General features: G+C 42.1%; 1 protein-coding gene across 11 annotated transcripts in view; it reads left to right on the top strand.

The window, feature by feature from the left end:
- SLC23A2 (solute carrier family 23 member 2) overlaps positions 1–20,124 on the top strand; it is a 135,114-nt gene that overhangs the window by 23,853 nt on the left and 91,137 nt on the right. For 5 of the 11 annotated variants that reach the window (XM_055302077.1, XM_055302032.1, XM_055302022.1 and 2 more), the window contains exon 2: positions 5,314–5,440. The exons of 2 other annotated variants lie outside the window; for them this stretch is intronic. The gene's annotated coding sequence lies outside the window, so the exon portion shown is untranslated. Of the gene's footprint in view, positions 1–5,313; positions 5,441–19,622; positions 19,700–20,124 lie in introns of those variants that run through there. 4 more of the 11 variants (XM_055302011.1, XM_055302005.1, XM_055302068.1 and 1 more) reach the window with 3 other exon arrangements.

Raw genomic sequence — 20,124 nt, 5'->3', positions numbered from 1 at the left:
AATCAAGAGGTGATTTGTCTTACACACTTGTGAGTGGTCTCCTCCGTGGAGGAGAGAAAATAGGCTTAATTAAGGTTTCTGCAGTGAGAAGGAGTTATACGAGAGCAGTTATTAGGGGATCTCTTAGGAAGTGAGGCGGGTATTGAGTGTGGTCAGAATTTAGGGGGCCTTGTGCTGCATGCAGCACAAGCTTCGCTCCAGGGGGTCCTATACTTTTCACTGGCCTTAGCCAGAGGGCAATGGCAGGAATGGTTCTGAGGTGGAGGATATCCCTGGTCACAGGCTCCAGTGGTTGGCTCTCATACCCTATGAGGTCCCCCCCCCCCCCATAGTTTTGGGCAAGTACTCCAAGGGCATTTTCTTTCCAAACAACGAGGAAAAGGAAAGTTGATAAGTAGGGTATCTGAGGGCAGGTGGCTTTATTAGGGTTTTCTTTAAAGTCTCCAAAGCTTAGGTCTTCTTGATCTTTCCAAGTGACAGGGTCAGGTTTTTCATTTTCTTTTTAAAGATTTTGTTTATTCATGAGCAACACTGAGAGAGAGGCAGAGACATAGGCAAAAGGAGAAGCAGGGAGCCAGATGTGGGACTCGATCCTAGGACCCCAGGGTCAAGCCCTGAGCCAAAGGCAGACCACTGCAGCACCCAGATGTCCCCAGGTTTGTAATTTTTAAGTAAAGCATATAGTGGTTGAGCCGTAAGAGAGAAGTTTGCAATCTCAATTTTGACAGTAGATAGCCAGTCCGAGAAAGCTTCGTAATTGACACTTAGTTTTAGGTTTGGGGACGTTGAGGATGCCATGAAACCTACCTGGATCGAAATGTAGTCCTTGTCCTGAGATGAACCTGAGTTCGTGCAAACTGCAAGTTTTCTTTGAAGACTTTATGTCCTTTTAAGGACTAAGGTCCTTTTAAGGCCAAAAGTTCTAACAGGTGAATGCTCTCTCCTGTGAAGAGATTTGAGAAAGGGAGCAGAGAAACAAACCATATACATATTATAACCAACTAGAGCCTACAGAAAACTTTCTATCCTCCAATCAGCTTTTAAGGTTTATAAAGAGTTCAGAAGAACTGCCTGTGTAACCCTGGGACATTACTGTCCAGGTTTATTACTGTTTTTACCAAGTGAAAGCAAGAAGATACTGGCAATCCTTATCTGGAATATGAAAGGGCACTATATAGAACAATTTTAGTGAAGAAGAATTAGCCTTCATTGGGAATGGATGGCAGTATGTGGGGGTTAGGAACAACAGGGCCCCCGGGATAATGTTATTTATTGCTCCAGGGTCCTTGACCAACCTCCATCGTTGGCTACTGGATCTTCTCACAGGTAAAATAGACGACCAGGGACTAGTGCAGGAGAAAATAAGACCCTGAGTCCTGTGATCCCCTATTACAGGCTTGGTGCCTTAAAGAGCTTCATTATTTATAGGCTATTAGTTCTGGGGAGAGGTTTTGAGGGATCTGTTTGAATCTTGATGGGAGGTGCACTGTGAATCCTGCCAATATCAGTTGAGGAATCTGTCCATGAAGAGGGTGGTAGCTGACCCAATAGGGACAAAAGATCAGTATCCCCAGGCTCCCCTATAGTGCCACCAGAGATGGAGCAAATAAAAGATGTTGAAGGGTCATTTAATTTGCCTGGTTGGCGATTTTGATTCTAGAGTTATTTATTTCCTTCCTTTGGGAGAAATTCTGGCATGATACTTTTCTGAGAAATCTTGGCCCAGTAAATGAATGTGGTGGAGAAGCCAAGGAGAGAAGGGTGAGAATCTCTGAGGCCTAAACAAAAGGGAATTAGGTGCAGAGACAGAAACCTGTTGAGGTTTAGGAGAGACCCTCACTATTTGAGCTGTTTTCATTCCCTGATGCCTGCAGGACCTGCTTTCCAGGAGTGGTGTTGAGCACCAAGAATGTAGCTCTGGGGTCAGTAAGACAAAGAGATTGATTCTCAGTCTGGAGAGTGGTTTCTCTGAGCAGAGCTGATTAAGAGGGAGAACTGGGAAGAGAAGAGTCCCTGTAGGTCCTTGGAGCCCTGTCACTGGGGATTAGGAGGAATGTTGGAAAGACTGGCTAGAGGGCTTCTGGAATGCTTAATTTTCTAACAGCCTTTTTTTCCAGTACCCTGACCCTTTGCAGCACTAGCAGAAACCAGGAGGTTTTGGTCTGTTGAGGGACCTTCATTTGCCAGGTTTGAAATTGAGACTTTAGTGGTCTTTATTTCAGGTGACCCCTTCTAGAGTTTGAGTGAGCTGGTTTGCCAAGCTAGCTAAATGTAGAGTGGACAGTTTTCCCATTCTATGCCGGCCCTTCAACTAAAAGATCCTGGTTCATTCAGCCTGTTAGTAAACATAGAATTAAATGCTACCCAGATGGATTCAGGCTTTAGAAGAAGATCAGAATCTTCTTCAAAGACAGTTTGGAGTTGATAATAGAATGACCAGGTTCATTAGGTTTTTGTGTGCAAGCCAGAATTTTGTTCCAATCAACAGGCTTATTAGGAAAAGCTACTGTAATTGCCAAGTGGAGATTTCCAGTGAGTGTTCTAGGATCTTGCCAAAAGTTAGGGGTTTGTCTCTCTCAGTCTTTTAGGATGTTCTCATGGGGCTAGTTTCATCCAGTGTTTGGCCTGGTCCTCACTGACAAGCACACGGCCTGGCTGATACGAGTCTGAGAAACTGGGATGGTAAGTTGGAATAAGTATGTTAAACTCTTTAGTAAACGTGAATTCTGAGTCACTTTATTAGGAAACTTTTCAACTCTGGCTCGCAGTCTGCCCTTGGTCCAGGGAACATACGACATTTGGGGTTTATTCAGATCCTCAGAAGACTTAACTTTAAAAGGGCAGGTTTTATTAGGTTCAGGAAAGGAGGGAGTAGGGAGAGAGGTTCAGAGGAAAGGGGAAGTTCAGACCTGAACACAAGACAGCTGCTGCATATCCTGAGACATAGATGACAGGAAGGAAAAAGGCCTCAGAAGTCCTATTCCCCTTTTGTTTATGTCCAGTAGTCTAGAAATCGTATCTTGCAAACAGGCAATTTTAGATGCCTGGTAATGTTCAGAAGCTTAAATCCCCCAGAAGGCATCCCATTCAGTTTTGACAATTTTAGGGCCATGGCTGTGCAATTAAGATTTGAGAAGAGTAAGTTTGGGGAGATGGCAAGTTCCCTGTTGTAATGGCCATTGGAGTTCTAAATTACTATGTGCATAAAGAGGGACCACAGTTTTTAAACAGAAAACTGGCTAGGGTCCCAGAAGTGGGGACATCCTCAAAACAATTTGATGACTGGAATCCTATTTCTTTGGGTTTTTTTTTTTTCTTCCCCTAGAAGCAAGAAAGAAAACTTCTAAACAGTATAAACAATCTGGTTCTAAAAGGAATCAGAGCAAAAGCCAGCTCTGTTCCAGTAGGCACAACCCTGTTCCCAAGAAGTTGGGTGAAAGGCTAGGACAGTTTCAATAGGGATAGCCTGGTTTGTAACAGGAGTTGGACCAAAGGCCTAGATAAGTATTCTCGTAAAGGACAAAGCTTTAAAACAGATCACGAATAATTCATGGAGAGCTTAAAACATAGAGTGGAGCTCAAAATCTGGTAGAAAAGTTACCTTCAGATTCTAGGGTTGGTCAGAAGGCAGTGAGCTCTGGTAGCTCTGTGAGTATGGGTACCTATCTGCTCACCAGCCTTGGAGCTGTTGGTGGCCTTGTGGATCCCACTTCTTTTTTTTTTTAATTTTTAATTTTAATTTATTTTTAAAAATATTTATTCATGAGAGACAGAGAGAGAGGCAGAGACACAGGCAGAGGAAGAAGCAGGCTCCATGCAGGGAGCCCGACGTGGGACTTGATCCCGGGACTCCAGGATCACACCCTGGACCGAAGGCAGGCGCCAAACCACTGAGCCACCCAGGGATCCCCTCTTTTTTTTTTTTTTAAGATTTTATTTATTCATGAGAGACACAGAGCGAGAGGCAGAGACACAGGCAGAGGGAGAAGCAGGCTCCCATGCAGGAGCCCAATGTGGGACTCCATCCTGGGTCTCCAGGATCACGCCCTGGGCGGAGGGCAATGCTAAACCTCTAAGCCCCCTGGGCTGCACGTGGATCCCACTTCTAATCACCAAATAATGTTAACCTTAAAAATAGGTCATTATACCAGCAAAAATGAATTAATTTGGGGTATTGAGCTATGGCCAAACCATAGGCAAGTCCAACAAAAGAGACGAAGGTTATTTTATGGAGAAGGAAAAAGTTGGGAGGGGTGGCTTTGAAGCAAAGCCTATTGGAGGAAAATACTAGTTCAGGTGATGGTAAATTGTCATTGGCCGAGTTGGCAAGGGTAGCAGATTTCTTGTAGGAGCTGCAGTGTACATCTTTCCTTTTGGGGACTTATCATTGATTCTCTCCTATTGAGATTTTTCTGTTGTGCTCTATAATAGACAGTTCTTCCTGTAATTGACTGAGTGGTACTGGCTCCCCCTTCTAGTCTCTGCTGCTTTCTTCCCCACTCCACATTAGGTTTCCATTTATTAATTTTAACAGGTACTGGAGTGCCTGGGGGGTGGCTCAGTCTTTTGAGCATCTAACTCTTGGTTTTGCCTCAGGTCATGATCTCAGGGTTGTGGGATCGAGCCCTGCTTGGGCTCTCTGTGCTTGGTAGATTTGGCTTGTCCCTCCTCCTTTGCTTCTCCCCTGCTCTTTGAGCTCACTTGCTTTCTCAAATACATAAATACATACATAAATATTATCTTCAAAAAAAACTTTAAGAGATGCTTAGTACAGTGCCTGGCACATAGTGAGCACTAGAGAATTACGCAAAAGAAAATTTTAGGGGATCCCTGGGTGGCTCAGTGGTTTAGCACCTGCCTTTGGCCCAGGGCATGATCCTGGAGTCCCGGGATCGAGTCCCGCATTGGACTTCCTCCATGGAGCCTGCCGGCCCCCCCCCCCCATGAATAAACAAAATCTTTAAAAAATTTTTAATATAAAGATCTTATGCTAGAGAATATGGAGTTTGGAAATTATCAAGGAGGAAACCCCAACTAAGTACGAAATTGCTGTTTCCAGGCATTCTAAAATACCATTTTACAAAGCATTCAGTGCAAATTAAGAGTCAATTTTGAAGGGAATGAATGAAGGTCCCATTTGTGATCCTGCCCAGGAGCTGGCTGGGGCCTCCTAGATGCTCCTCAAGAATGAAGGCGTAACAGAGCAAGTTCTAGGATTGGGCACAGCTGAGTGAGAAGTAGACTCCATTCATGTGGAGAGCCTTCTGGTAGGTTTATTATTACTGTTTTTATTTACCATCTGTTTTTCTTTAGCTAGGTCTTGACTCTGCTAACCGGGACCCCCCTGTGGTTTCAAGCTTGGACCTCAGCAGCACGAGGAAATGTAGCTCAGCGGATTGTAACGGAAAGCATATGGACAGGTCCACGGCCCAGCATTTAGGTGCGTCTGAAACCCAGCCTTTTTTGTTCTGCATTTTGTGATGCAGTTGTGCTGACAGCCTTTTAGTGTTAGAATTCATTTGTGCTTGACCTTGCCCTTTGCACATGTCACGAACAGTCTAAATGCAATCCTGGGAATAATTAATTGTTCCATTAATGCTAATGATAAGGTAATGGACTGCTTTAGGCCAAATTCCTTGTAAGCAGATTACAGTAGAAAATAGACAAAGTCTTGCCACTTAGGGGTAGTGATAAGGTAGGAAGTAAATATTTTCCTTTTCCTTTTTATGCTTTTGACATTATCAGTAAAAATTTGAGTACCTATTGCCAGTTGAGGCTCCTTGTCTGGGTCCCAGGTCTGAACCCTGGGGGTTAAGATTAAAGACCTCTTCCCTCTTTTTCAAGCATTCTGCAGTTTAAGTAGTGAGATTATTACATTGCATTCCTCCCTTCCCCCATCCCAAAGCTTGAGGGGCATTTTGGTTATTTTATTGTATTTTTTATTTTTTTAAAAGGTGGGTAGGTAGGTAATCCTTTATTATTATTATTTTTTAAAGATTTTACTTATTCATAGAGACGGGGGTGGGGTGGGGGGGAGGCAGAGACACAGGCAGAGGGAGAAGCAGGCTCCATGCAGGGAGCGCGATTGCGATGTGGGACTCAATTCCGGGTCTCCAGGATCACACCCTAGGCTGCAGGCAGCGCTAAACCGCCGCACCACAGGGGCTGCCCATTTTGGTTATTTTAAATTTTTTGCTGTTACAAATAATACTTCAGTGAAATTTCTTATACTTATTTTAGGGAGAATACCCATAAGTAAATTTCTAGCAATAAAATTGTTGGGTACAGTGCTTAAGATTTTTTTTTTTTTTTTTTAAGATTTTATTTGAGAGAGTGAGTTCGCATGAGAGCACAAGCAGAGGGGAGGGATAGAGGGAGAAGCAGGCTACCCTTGGAACAGAGAACCTGATTTGGGACTCTATCCTAGGACCCTGGGATCATGACCTGAGCCCAAGGCAGATGCTTAACCAATTGAGGCACCTAGGTGCCCAATTTTTAGTTTTAAAATTATGACATATTGTCCTGTAGGGAAGCTGCAAGAATTTATACTCCTACTAATAAAGTCTCTCAAACAGGTTGTCTTGTCAAAACTAAATTTATTCAGTATAGTGGGTGTAGAATGTTATGTCAGTGGTACTTTTATTTATTTACTTTTAATTTACATTAAAATTTACAGTTATGAGAGTTTTCACAGATGCTGAAAGGGGATCATTTTTAAAAGTTTTTTTTTTTTTTTTTTAAAGATTTTATTTATTTGACAGGGAACATAAGCTGGGGGAATAGCAGGCAGAGTGAGAGGGAGAAGCAGGCTTCCCGCTGAGCAGGGAGCCGGATGTGGGGTTTCATCCTAGTATCCTGGGATCTTGACCTGAGCCGAAGGCAGATACTAAACTGACTGAGCCACCCAGGCACTTCTTAAAATTTTTTTTTCATTTTCATTTTCATTTAAAGGTTTAATTTACTTATTCATGAGAGAGAGAGGGAGAAGCAGGCTCCATGCAGGACTCGATCCCGGGACTCCAGGATCACACCCTGGGCCGAAGGCAGACGCTAAACCACTGAGCCACTCAGGGATCCCCCTTTTTCCATTTTCTAGTAGAAAGTCTGTACTTGCTATTTAAAACAAACAGGAAATTCCAAGAATTTAGGAGGAAGAATCTTGATCCTACCACCTAATGACGCCACCGTGAACATTTGTGGATTTCTTTCACTTTTTGTTTTCTATGCAGTTTTTTTTTCTTAAGCTGTTATCATTATGTTTAATACATTCTTAAAAGTAATGTTTATTAACCATGAGGAAGGTGAGGGGAAGACTGTTCTGTCTCTGGATACCTGCAAAATACATGGTCTCTCAGGTCTTAGAGTTTGTTACTGTCTTTCTATTTTGGTCCACACATCCCTTTCTCTGCTCTATTTGTGCATAGAGCTTCTGTTTGTGCATAGAGCTTCTGTCTCAAATCTCTGGCCTTCAGTGGGCTCAGTCAAGTGTTAATGCCACTCCCAGCTCAATTTCAGCATGTCCAAAAACTTTGTTCATTACTTACCTAGTCAAGCCCCTTTTCTTATTTAAAGGAGATACTCTTGTTCTTTTTTTAGAAGTCCTCTTTGACACCAAATCTTCCCCCCCCTTTCAGATCTCTCCCTTTGTCCCTTCTACCATCCCAGTTGCCAAGATCCTCATACTTGGTTAACACAGTAGCTTCTTAACTTTCCATCTTGAAATTTTTTTTAGCAGTAGACTCTTTGTTTTCCTCACCTGCCCAAAAACTCATGTTTCATAAAGCTGTGTTTCATTAATGTTGGATTTTTGAGACTCCTTTGACCCTGCAAGGTGTTTTTGTCTTCCACCTCCTCTGGTGTGCTGTGGCTAAGCTGTTTGCATGGCCTAGAGATTCCCCATACTTGGTTTCCATGGTGGCCTACCGCTCAGGACTCTCTCTCCTCCAAGGCTGACATCCAAACTCCACTTTCCCAAATTAATTTCTGACTATTTCTGGCCCTTGTGAGTTCCTTTCTCCCAATTGTTCATGCACAGTTTAATAATTATCATTTCTCTCAAATTCATTTACTGTCCCAGTCCATTGAGATGGCAGGTGGCTTTACATGTAATCCATTTCCATCAGTGCTGAGATTTGTGGCGGCTCATGAAACTAGCCAAATGGTTGGTTTATCTCCCCCCCCCCCCCTTTTTTTTTCCTCTACAGGTCCTAAATATTTAGCTTACAAAGCTGGGAAAAGCAAAGGCTTGCTGGTTAGTATGTTATCGAGAGCATACACATGATAGTTCACTGTCTGGGCATTCATAGCTGAGAACAGTGCCAGGAGCCTGTAGACTATGTGGCCGGTTCTGATTCAGGCACATTTTATAAGTTGATCCATAGACATGGAAGGATTCAGATAGAAACTGGATTAAAGACTCGGAGCTGTGCGGAACCATGTTTTATTGGTGGCTGACTTCCGAGAGGCTCTGTGTGGTAATTCTGGTGTTTTTGGTTTACAGACTGCTGTTGACATCAGTGCCCCACTTTCTCATAACTAAACATGTTATATAAAATTCATTGTTGATAGTTTGGTAGCAACAAGAGAATTAAATATTTACTGGAAAAAGTGGGTACTTTCAAAAACCTATGTGAACGCTGATGATGATCAGGGAGCTTACATAAGAAGGTAAGGAAGGAAGACGGTTACTATGGAACAGTTACTATGAAGGGACTCCAAGCATATTAGAAGAGTGTTGGCCTTTTCAGTGGGGTGCGTTATAAAATCAATGTGTTAGTGTTGAATTAAGACCAACTGTTGATAAATTGCCTAAGTCCTTGGCTGGCTTTCTCTTTGGTATGGAAAAATCTAATCAATAAATTTGTCCCATTCCTTCTAATAATTAAAAAAAACCAAACAGGTATTATTTGGCTTTAGGTTTGCCATATAAAGTCAGAACTTGCAACTCAGTAGTTACAAGGGCCCTCTGGTTTTGAACCCTTTGGATGGACCCTGTTAGTTTTATTTTATTTTTTTTTAAGATTTTATTTATTCATAGAGACAGAGAGAGAGAGAGAGAGAGAGAGAGAGAGGCAGAGGCAGAGACACAGGCAGAGGGAGAAGCAGGCTCCATGCAGAGAGCCTGATGTGGGACTGGATCCAGGGTCTCCAGGATCACACTCTGGGCTGCAGGCGGCGCTAAACCGTTGGGCCACCGGGGCTGCCCCAACCCTGTTAGTTTTATTTAGGTTTCTTGTGCTGGTTCTGAGCTTGCAGGGCAGACTCCCCCTGCCCTGGCTCCCCTTAGGACCTTTCAGCTAGCCTTGTTAGCAAGTGGGTTTACTCTTTGGCCTTTCTCACATCTGGCTCCCTCCCTCTTTCCAGTGCTGTGAGTGTGAGAAATTAGGTTATTTAGGTTTTGGCACCTGCTCCCCTCCATCAGAGTGCATGCTGCAGAGCTGATAGTGTAGCATAGTAATATAGGGTTTGTTCTGATGTCTGAGCTAGGAAACACGGCCATGCCTGTGTTACGTGTATGTGCGTTTTGTAAAACCTAAATATTGGAACATACTCTTTTGATGGAGTCTGATCACAATTACCATGATTGTATACTTGCATAACTTTTCTCTTTTCCTGTTATCTTCTTTCTTTAGACCAGTGCTGTTCAATACAGTTACAATGGGAGTCATATAAGTGATTTTTCCAGTAGGTATATTAAATGAAGTAAAAAGGGGGTACAACTAATTTTAGTAGTGTATTTTGTAACATAATATATGAAAAGATTATAATTTCACGATTAATTATATGATTATAATTTTCATATAAAAGATTATAATTTCACATATAATTATACGATTATAATTTCATGTAAAATTATTGATAGAGATATTTTGCTTTTTTCCTCCATAGTAAGTCTTTGGAGTTTCATGTGTATTTTACATGTAGCAGCACATCTCCTTTGGACTGACCACATTTCAAGTGCTCAGTAGTCATGTAGGGCTATTGGCTCTTGCACTGGGTGGCACAGCTCAAGGCCCACATTGTTGTTCTGCACCACTAAATAATATGTTTTCAACTTGTAAGCTTTTGGATTTTGGGGTATTTCATAACATAAGCCACTGCATAATAGCATGTAATTATAATAGTTCATGGGCTGCCTAATAGAATGTACTCATTGTCAAATGATGCTTCTTTCAGCTTCCCTTTCTCATTTTTTTTTCCTGTCAAATTGAGAGATTTCCTGTTGCCTGGAAAATGCTTCTGAACTAGTTCTATAAGTAAATTGATTGATAGGCAGTATTTCTAGATAATTTCATTTATTCCTTGGCTTGAGAAGAAGAAAAATTTCAATGTATTTTAAATTTATATATTTTTTTGTATTTATTTATTTATGATAGTCACAGAGAGAGAGAGAGAGAGAGAGAGAGGGGCAGAGACAGGCAGAGGGAGAAGCAGGCTCCATGCACCGGGAGCCTGACGTGGGATTCGATCCCGGGTCTCCAGGATCGCGACTTGGGCCAAAGGCAGGTGCTAAACCGCTGCACCACCCAGGGATCCCTGTATATATAAATTTTTTAAACTAGTTTTCTATTTTACCCAAGAGCCACAAATGTTTTGTAGCTTACAATTTTTACATATGATTGATTTTAATGAATTAATATGTATACATTAAAATTTACTTACTAAAAAATTTTTATTCATGAGAGACACAGAAAGAAAGGCAGAGACATAGGCAGAGGGAGAAGCAGGTCCTGTGCGGGGAACCAGATGTGGGATTCAATCTCAGGACCCCGGGATCAGGACCTAAGCCAAAGGCAGATCTTCAACCACTGAGCCACCCAGGGGCTCCTACAGGATCTTTAATGGGAGTTTTACTTCCAGTTACTTCAGCTCTCCTGAGCCTTGGCCTCTCCCACACAACACTTGTGGAATCTCTGCACACATCCTGTCCTTCCTAGGTCTCACTTGTTCTGTACTGTTTCTCCTCAGGCACTCTGGTGCTCTCTGGTTTCCTCTTCCCTTCCTCACCTTTTTTTACCAGCTGTGGATGCCACAGGGAGTCATGTGATTGCCCACTTACTGGCATCTTGGTTTCTTCACTGAACTGTCTGGGTGATTTACCAGCCTTCCGCTGTAGCACAGTTCTGCTATTTCAGTTTTTCCACAGTTTTTGTCCTGGTTACCCTCTGCTTGGAGAGAAACCAGGTATCAAAGTGACTTTCTCCATCACCCATTTACAAGTTCTGGGCTCAGCCAGACCCTTGATTCTTTTTTTTTCTTTTTTCTCCTTATGTGAATCTTTTCACTCTTCTTTTCTTCAATGTCATCCTCTCTCCTCTCCACCATGACTTCCACTTCTTCATTAAGAAAACAAGTTACCAGGTAGATGTTCCCTCAACTTCTGCCCTCCTCCCTCATTAAGCATTGAGAAACAGTGACTATTTGTGTACACCTCTGCCCACATTGTTCCACTGAGGATGTGAGGCAACCCCACAGGTGGTCTGTGTGGCACTGTTGTAACAGATCCTAGAAGTTTTCCTACCAGGGTCACAGGAGAACTGCTTCCTGGTCCCAGTGGCATCGTTAGGACTTCTGGTCCCTGGTTTATGGAGACATGTTTGTGTTTTCACAGAAAGTGGGGTCTTAGAAGTGGCACAACCCTCAGGCTGCGGCAGGTTTAATGCCCTCTTGAGATGACAGAGCCCATCCGGGGCACAGTCAGGGCTGGAAACTCCATCACCTCTTCTGTGGCCTTGCCTTATCTTAAATGAAAATACTTCAGATAAAAAAAAAAAAAAAGAAAAGAAAAAAAAAAAAAGAAAATACTTCAGATAGATATTTTTCTCCTGGGAGGGAGGTGGGATTGGAGGTGACAAGGAACTGAAATTTATTTGTAATTAAAGAAAACTAGATAGTGGATCTACATGGAACAAAGTCTAAGAGCTTCTGAGGACAGACCAAGCAATTATGTCTCCTTCCTGTCTGATTGCAGATCCCCTCTCTGCAGGCAAGTACTTGTACAAGGTTTTATGTGTGTGTTCTGTGTATTCTTTTGTTAAGAGTTTGTTCTTTAATAGTGAAATTTCACATGTAAAGAAAACAAGTGAATGAACACTCAGAGGCCAGATACTCAGATTTAATAAATCTAAACATGCTGGTGTCTTTGCTTTGTCTGTCTTTCTTTTAAAGGAAATAAAAACATTTTAGATAATCTGTTCTTTGCTAGTATCCTCTCCTTCCCTTCTCTAGCAGAGGCAACTCTGCATTTATATTTTTACTTTTTTTTGGGGGGGGGAGGGTAGAGGGGAGAGAGAGGAAGAGTATCTCATACAGGCTCCACATCTAGTGCAGAGCCCAATATATGGGCTCCGACCCTGAGATCATGACCTGAGCTGAAATCAAGGGTCACATGCTCAACTGACTGAGCCACCCAAGCGCCTCTTGTATTTTTACTTTTGTTTTACATGTTTATATACCCATAAACCCACATTCAGGGTTGACTGCATGATTTAAAACCTTAAGATATCTCATGTGGCATGTGTTCTTCAGCCTGCTTGCTCATTCAGGAATGTCTCAAGGCATGTTGACCCAAGGGGCTAGATAGAGTTAATTCATTTCAATGGCTCTTTTTTTTATTCTATTTAAGCATCAGAACTTATATATTCTGGGATGCCTGGGTGGCTCAGCGGTTAAGTATCTGCCTTCAGCTCAGGCATGATCCTGGAGACCCGGGATCGAGTCCCACCGGGCTCCCTGCATGGAGCCTACTTCTCCCTCTGCCTGTGTCTGCCTCTCTGTGTCTGTCATGAATAAATAAAATCTTAAAATAATAATAGTAATAAAAAAAGTATGGCTCAGGCATTTCTAATATAACCAAATGTGAAACAGAAGCTTTTTTTCTCTGACATAACCTGGCTCCTTTTTTCTTACTGTTTCACCATTGTTAACATACTGATTTATTAATATGGCTCAAGATGTTTTCTTGCGGCCAGTTGGGAGGAGAGGACATACTTCCACTCACATCCCATGGGCCAGAACGTAGTTGTGTGGCCACATCTAGCTGCAGGGGAGGCTGTGAAATGTTGCCTCAGTTTCATTGGTTGTGCCCAGCCTAAAATCAAGAGTTTTTATAAAAACAGTAATTGAGTGAGGGAGGACTTTTGGAAATATATAGTGGTCTCTGACACTTCTGATAAAATATAGAAGTAGTCACACAAAACAATCTATATAGTTGGAAATAAGTTGTATATGAAATACATTTTAATTCTTTTTACTTTTCTATATGTTTCAAATTATTCAAAATATTTTTTTTGAAACAAAGTTTTGTATTTACCAATTATTTTACCAAGTGTCAATTCAACATTGTAACACTAGGGGGTGGTGTTAGGCAGTACATTTGCTGTTTGTGTTTCTAGAAATATTTTTTTCTCCCAGGTTGGGCTCATTATAGAATCAGAGCAGTTTCTGTCCAGTTGATAATCCTAAACTTTGTTGTCTGACTCAGTTTTTCAACATTTTTCAACATTGAAATGTCAATGTGTAACGTTTATTTGGAAAGATAGAAATAAGCACATATAAGAATGTTTTTCAAAAGTTTAGATTTTGTTTTTAAAAGGAAAACATAAACTGGATATTGCATTAATCAAATTATATATTTTCAAATGCTTAATTATTTCTTGGGACGCCTGGGTGGCTCAGCAGTTGAGTGTCTGCCTTTGGCTTAGGGCGTGATCCTGGGATACAGTATCGAGTCCTGCATCAGGCTCCCTGCATGGAACCTGCTTCTCCCTCTGCCTGTGTCTCTGCATCTCTCTCTGTGTCTCTCATGAATAGCCTTTAAAATAATTATTTCTGAAGAGTTAAACTTTTTTTTTTTTTGTCTTAAGTTTAGCCTTTTAGTTGGCTTGCATCATTTTTTTGGTCTTAAATTTACCAACTTTATAGGTACTAAGAATTGAGCTACTTTTTTTTCTTTTTTTTTAAAGATTTTATTTATTTATTCATGAGAAACAGAGAGACCGAGAGGTAGAGACACAGGTAGAGGGAGAAGCAGGCTCCAAACCAAACCGGGAGCCTGACATGGGACTTGACCCCAGGTCTCCAGGATCATGCCCTGGGCCAAAGACGGTGCTAAACTGCTGAGCCATGCGGGCTGCCCGATTTGAGCTACTTCTAATTTGTCTCTTAATTTAATGGGTGAGGCATAAAACTTAGAAAACCAGATGAACACAAAAAAGAAATACTCAGAATCCTGCTTTTTAGAAATGACCACTGTAAAGAAATTGGTGTATTGCCATATACTTTCCTAGTATACTTGTCCGTGTGTGTATACAATACTTTACAAAGAGGGGGGATTATATGAGTTAATGGTAGTGCTAAGGATTTTTTTTTTCTGTGTTCATTTAGTAACTACCTACTTTTCTGAAGTGTCTTATTCTAGATTTTTAAAAAATAAATTTAGCATTTTATTTTTTTATTTTTTAAAGATTTATTTTTATTTATTTACGAGAGAGAGAGAGAGAGAGAGAGAGAGAGAGAGAGAGGGAGGGAGGGGGAGGGAGAGAGAGAGAGAGGCAGAGACACAGGCAGAGGGAGAAGCAGGCTCCATGCCCGGGAGCCCGATGCGGGACTCGATCCCGGGACTCCAGGATTGTGCCCTGGGCCAAAGGCAGGCACAAAACCGCTGAGCCACCCAGGGATCCCCTTATTCTAGATTTTTAAAAAATGTTTTATTTATTTATTTATTTATGATAGGCATACAGTGAGAGAGAGAGAGAGAGAGAGAGAGAGAGAGAGAGAGAGGCAGAGACACAGGCAGAGGGAGAAGCAGGCTCCATGCACCGGGAGCCCGACGTGGGATTCAATCCCGGATCTCCAGGATCACGCCCTGGGCCAAAGGCAGGCACTAAACCGCTGTGCCACCCAGGGATCCCCCCTTATTCTAGATTTTTAAACTGATTTTCTGAGACCCATTACCTATGAATAATTATTTTCTTTTTCCAATATTAGAACTTTAAAACCTTTTTCCAATATTAGAGCTTTAAAACGCAGTAGTTAGGATAATTGTGTTTTTTAAAAATATTTTATTTATTTATTATTTATTTATTTATTACACCCAGAGAGAGGCAGAGTCCTAGGTAGAGGGAGAAGCAGGCTCCCTGCGGGGAGCCGGATAGGGGACTAGATCCCTGGACCCTGGGATCATGTCCTGAGCAAAGGGCAGACACTCAACCACTGAGCCAACCAAGCACCCCTGTTATGTCTCCAGTCTTCTATACTGGAGGCTGTGAGACTCCTGTTCCTGGCTTTATGGGTACTGTGTGGGGTATTTCAGGGCTAAGTATCTCATTGGATATGTCATGAGATGGGGATGCTTTTTGAGGACCTTTTTTCCTTCTTTGTTGAATGTGCTGAGTTTTATTTGAAAATTGATGCTGAGTTTTATCCCATGCCTTTTTGGTTTCTTCCTTTTACTTGTAGTACTAGCTTTCCCCTCCCTTTTCTTTGTCAAGTTTGTGATCAGGATGATGCTAAATTTCTAAAATGATTAATACCCCCCCCCCCCCCCCCCCGCAGTGCTCTGGAGCTGAGTAGCTTAGGAAGTTCCTATTTCTTAGTGCTTGGAGACATTTGCCTGGGAGGCTACCAGGGTCCATGTATTTTTGAGTAGAAGGTTTCTGTCTTGCCTTGGCCTTGGGAGGCTTGTTTAAGAACCTTCTTGGATGTATTTATATTAATTTACTTTTTTTTTTCTTGCCAATTTTTCTGTCTTTTTCTAATTTCTTATGCTTTCTTTAGGGTACTTTTATTACTCATTCTTTATTGTTGTAAGGGTGTTTTTACAGTTTCAGTTTCATCAGTTATTTGGGAGAAAGTTGATTTTGAAGTTGTTGCGACTTTGTTGTTTAATAATCCTTTTGACATTATGGTCAGGCAGTGAGAAATAATAAATGCTCCTTTTCTTGGGGGCTGAACTTTTCATTTGGCATGATGACCAGTTTTAACCAATGTTCTGGAACCAGTGAAAATAAAGCTCTGTGGGGTGCACAGTTCGGTACCTATTATGTTAGTCTTATTTGTTATATTGGTCACATTTCCTAATCAATAAAAAATAAAGCCCACATGGAGATTGCACCTATGTCCCTGTCCCTTGACCCTTCTGCCCCCATCTTCTTGGAAACAGGTACGTTTATGAACTCGTGGTCCTTTCTTCCATATTGTTAGCCAGTGTGGACTTTATTTCAGTGAAATACTGTTTGGAACATAAAAACTGGCATAAGATTTCTGGTCTGAATATTTTACTTTAGCAATGTAAAGTTAGCCTTTTTCTCCCCCCATTTGATACTTCCTGGCATGATTTCATAGTGTCTGATATTTAAAAAAAATGAGGCAGCATTAATGTTGCTTTATTCCTGTGTCACTTTAAGGTGTACATTTGGGCATTGTCATTTATATTGATACATCTGAGAATACTTTGCATTTAAGTCACATTTAGTTTGTAATGTTCCCATTTTTTTAAAGATTTTATTTATTTATTCATGAGAGACGCACAGAAAGAGAGGCAGAGACATAGGCAGAAGGAGAAGCAGGCTTCCTGCAGGGAGCCCAATGGGGGACTTGTTCCCTGGACCCTGGGATCACTCCCTGAGCCCAAGGCAGATGCTCAACCATTGAGGCACCCAGGTGTCTTTCTGTTTCAGATTTTAATAGTGGTTTCCTTTAAGTAAAAAACACTTTTTAAAAACCTATCCAAAACATAAAAACCCCGTTTCCAGTAGTTATCCCTAAGATCCATTGGTATTTTAAAAGTCCTGCATGTTTGGGAGATAAGTTTAAGCATTATCTTATTGCCTATCTTCAGTCTTTAATAATGTCATCTTGCTCGACCTGCTTTATTAATTACATTCCCACATAACCTAGCATATTCTTGGAGAATAATTTGACCTATGCATTTTGTTTCATAATCAGGTTTATCTTCATTATTTAGTTTCGTCCTGACCTTGATGGTTTTGTTTGGCATATGTGAATAGTACCTCTGTATTTTAGGGGCCTTTCTGAATTTTATATAGTTGGAAGAATAACCTTAACCTGTCCCTCCCCTTTCTGAGCCCCTGCACATCTGAGGTGGCATTTTTTGACTTTCCCACATGAAGGGTAGCTTGTCTGGATATGAATTCTTCGGGAAAACCTTTTTTTCAGTTCTGTCTTCATTTTCTATCGATTTCTGGCATTTTTATGCTGCCTTGGAAAATCCTGGGGTTCATCTTAATTATTGCTACTACTTAACTCAAATACTTTCTCCTTCTTCCTGGGTGTTTCTACAACTTTTTCTTCCTGTAGCTAAATTAGTTTGCCAGAGTGTGTCCAAAAACAGGTTTCTTCTCTCTGATTTTTGTATGAATCTGGCTTACCTTTGTAATCTCTCTACTCAGATTTTTCTTAATAGAGAATAAAAACCTTCTATTTTGATATCTTTTTATATCTTGAAACCTGTTCCATTCGTTTTTTATGAAACCGTCTTATTGGGATAGATTTCACATGCCACAGAGTTCGCTCCTGTTTAACCTGCACAGAGCAGCAGCTTCCAGGGAATCAGAGACTAGTGTAACCGTCACTGTCAAGTTTGGAACATTTTCTTCATCCCATAAAGAAATGCCAAATTCATTAATAGTCCCCTCCATTCCTGTACCCCATCTCCACCCCAGGCCCAGGCAACCACCAATCCACCTTCTGTTTCTGGATTTGCCTAGTCTGGACATTTCATGTGAACGGAGTCCTGCTACATGACTGGCTTCTTTGTTCTTTTTTTCTTTTCTTTTTTTTTTTTTTTTTAAGATTTTATTCATTCATGACAGAGAGAGAGAGAGAGGCAGAGACACAGGCAGAGGGAGAGAAGCAGGCTCCATGCAGGGAGCCCGACGTGGGACTCGATCCTGGGTCTCTAGGATCACACCCCAGGCTGAAGGCAGGCGCTAAACTGCTGAGCCACTGGGGCTGCCCTTCTTTGTTCTTTTTAAATCTAGTCAGGGAGCACTAATTTTCCGTGTCTTGTATTTGCTGTTTGCTTTTGTCCGTCCACACTTCTCATCTGTGAACCGTTACGGCCTTTCTAGACTTTTCCTTGTCTCTCCGTGTTTCTCCGACTTGTCCTCCTCCACCTGCTTGTTTTCTGCTCTTTCCTTTGGTTTTCACTTCTCATTGTTGCTTCTTCACCACCCTGAGCTTGTCATCTCTTGGTCTGTGTCCATTTCCTTCACATAATTGTGTGATCCCATTTCCCTTTTTTAAAAATAGCAACTGTTTTTTTAATTCCTTTTTGTTCCAAATTGAAATTTTCTTCTGATTCCTGCAGTTTAACCTTTTTGAGGTTAAGAGTCTTCACAGAACAGCCTGGGAACGATTCTTATGTTCAGGATATAGAGACTGGATTATTTTGCCCACAGGCCGCATACTGGGTCCTTCTTTTCACTCACTTTGGAAGTAAGGGTCCTTCTGGTCTGTCTACCTGGGCATGTAGACCCGAGGTGTTGGCTGTGTCATATGTGACCCGGGCCCTAGGAACTTCTGTGACAAAGCTCCTGCTCCAGAACTGTTAAAGCTCTTGGCTCCCAGCCTTCTCCCCAGTCCCACTGCAGCTTCTACTCCAGTCAGGTGGCACCTTTCTCTTGTGCCCACCACTGACTTCCCCTAAGATGATTCACGAGTGAGTAACCATAGAGCTGCTGTTGTCCAGGCTGTCCTGTCTCTCCCTCTGCCTTTTTCATGTCTTCCAGGGTGTACTGTGCTGCTGGTGGAAACCCCTTCCTGCCTGAGCCATGTGGTCCCTGTGTGGTGTTGGGGAAATAGAGGCAGGTTCTGGCCCTCTCACCATATCCCAGGGGCGCAGGTGCCCACCGCCCGGGTTTCTGGCAGGTCCTGGCCTGGAGCCAAGACTAGGAAAGACAAAAGTATGATGACAGGTTTGGCTTCTTCCCTCCTGTCGGTACTAGATTGTCAGTGTGTGTTTGCTATCTTGCATGTGTCTGCAGGCCCTTCCACTCCTCACTGGGGCCTCGGCAATGGGGGCTTGCACATCAGATGCCACACGCATCGCAACCCGCCTTCAGCGGTTGACTCTCAATATTGCAGTTAGTTGTTGCTTTTCTTACCATTTCAATGAAGAGATTGTGCTTTGAGATGTCTTTTTAATTTTTGAAAGTCTTTGAGCTTTGAAAACAATTGCTTTGGGGCCCCTACCCTAGTTGGGGACATGAGAAATTACCAGGAAGTAAGAATTAATCGTTCCTTTCACTGAGTTTGAACACAATTTGAGTGGACTTGTTCATCTGAACAGGAGTGTTTGGAAAGATAGGTTTTAATTTCCTTTATTTGTGTGGGTTTGAGAAATGTAATCCCAGCAACTGCTTGGTTTCCACAATAGAATATCCACCCGGCCACATAGAAACCTGCTCTGGATCAATGGTGAGCAGGCCATACCAGAAGCATGTAGTAACCGTTTGTAACCAGGTGGTGGCTTTGTGTAACGTCTGACTAGGTGGTATGGTTATACAATTTTGGCGAGTCTGTGTGGGTTATAAAAGCCGAAATCCCTTCAGCACCTGAAACGGCTCATGCTGAGCATCAGGACGATCCGGCTCAGCACGGGTGCCTGCACAGAATTGGTGGGTTGGACACTGATTAACGAGTATTTTTGTGGAGAGGGTAAGATTTCTCTTTACAGGTAAGACCATTTCTTGGTCCGTTAGCTCTGCTTTGGGGAATTAGTGTCTGTGTCTGTCTGTGTGTGCATCTGGGCCGGGTGTTTGCGTCTGCGGCCACATACCTTATTACTGTGTGTGCTCCTGTCTGTGGTTGAGTGGCTGGTTTTGTGCACATACATAGCTATGTCTACGGGTGTCTCTGTGGGTGCGTGAGGAGCCCGTGACTCAAGTTTGCCCAGCTGAGTTACCAGAAAGTCTCCAAAGTCTGAGTTCTCTGGACTGTCAATATTTAAAAAAACAAACGTTAGCCATTTATGCAACTCTTAGAATTAGAAGGCAGTGCCCTTCATTAAACATGTGAGAGAGTGACCTTAAAACCTGATCTGCAGCAATTGAAATGTCAGATGCTATGCTTTCAGGTGCTCGTTTACCTTATTTTCTGAGT

The sequence above is a fragment of the Nyctereutes procyonoides genome, unplaced genomic scaffold, assembly GCF_905146905.1.
Source record: "Nyctereutes procyonoides isolate TBG_1078 unplaced genomic scaffold, NYPRO_anot_genome, whole genome shotgun sequence".
Classification (NCBI taxonomy): domain Eukaryota; kingdom Metazoa; phylum Chordata; class Mammalia; order Carnivora; family Canidae; genus Nyctereutes; species Nyctereutes procyonoides.
Note: the sequence above shows the minus strand (reverse complement) of the source record. Positions and strands in the feature narration are given on the sequence as shown.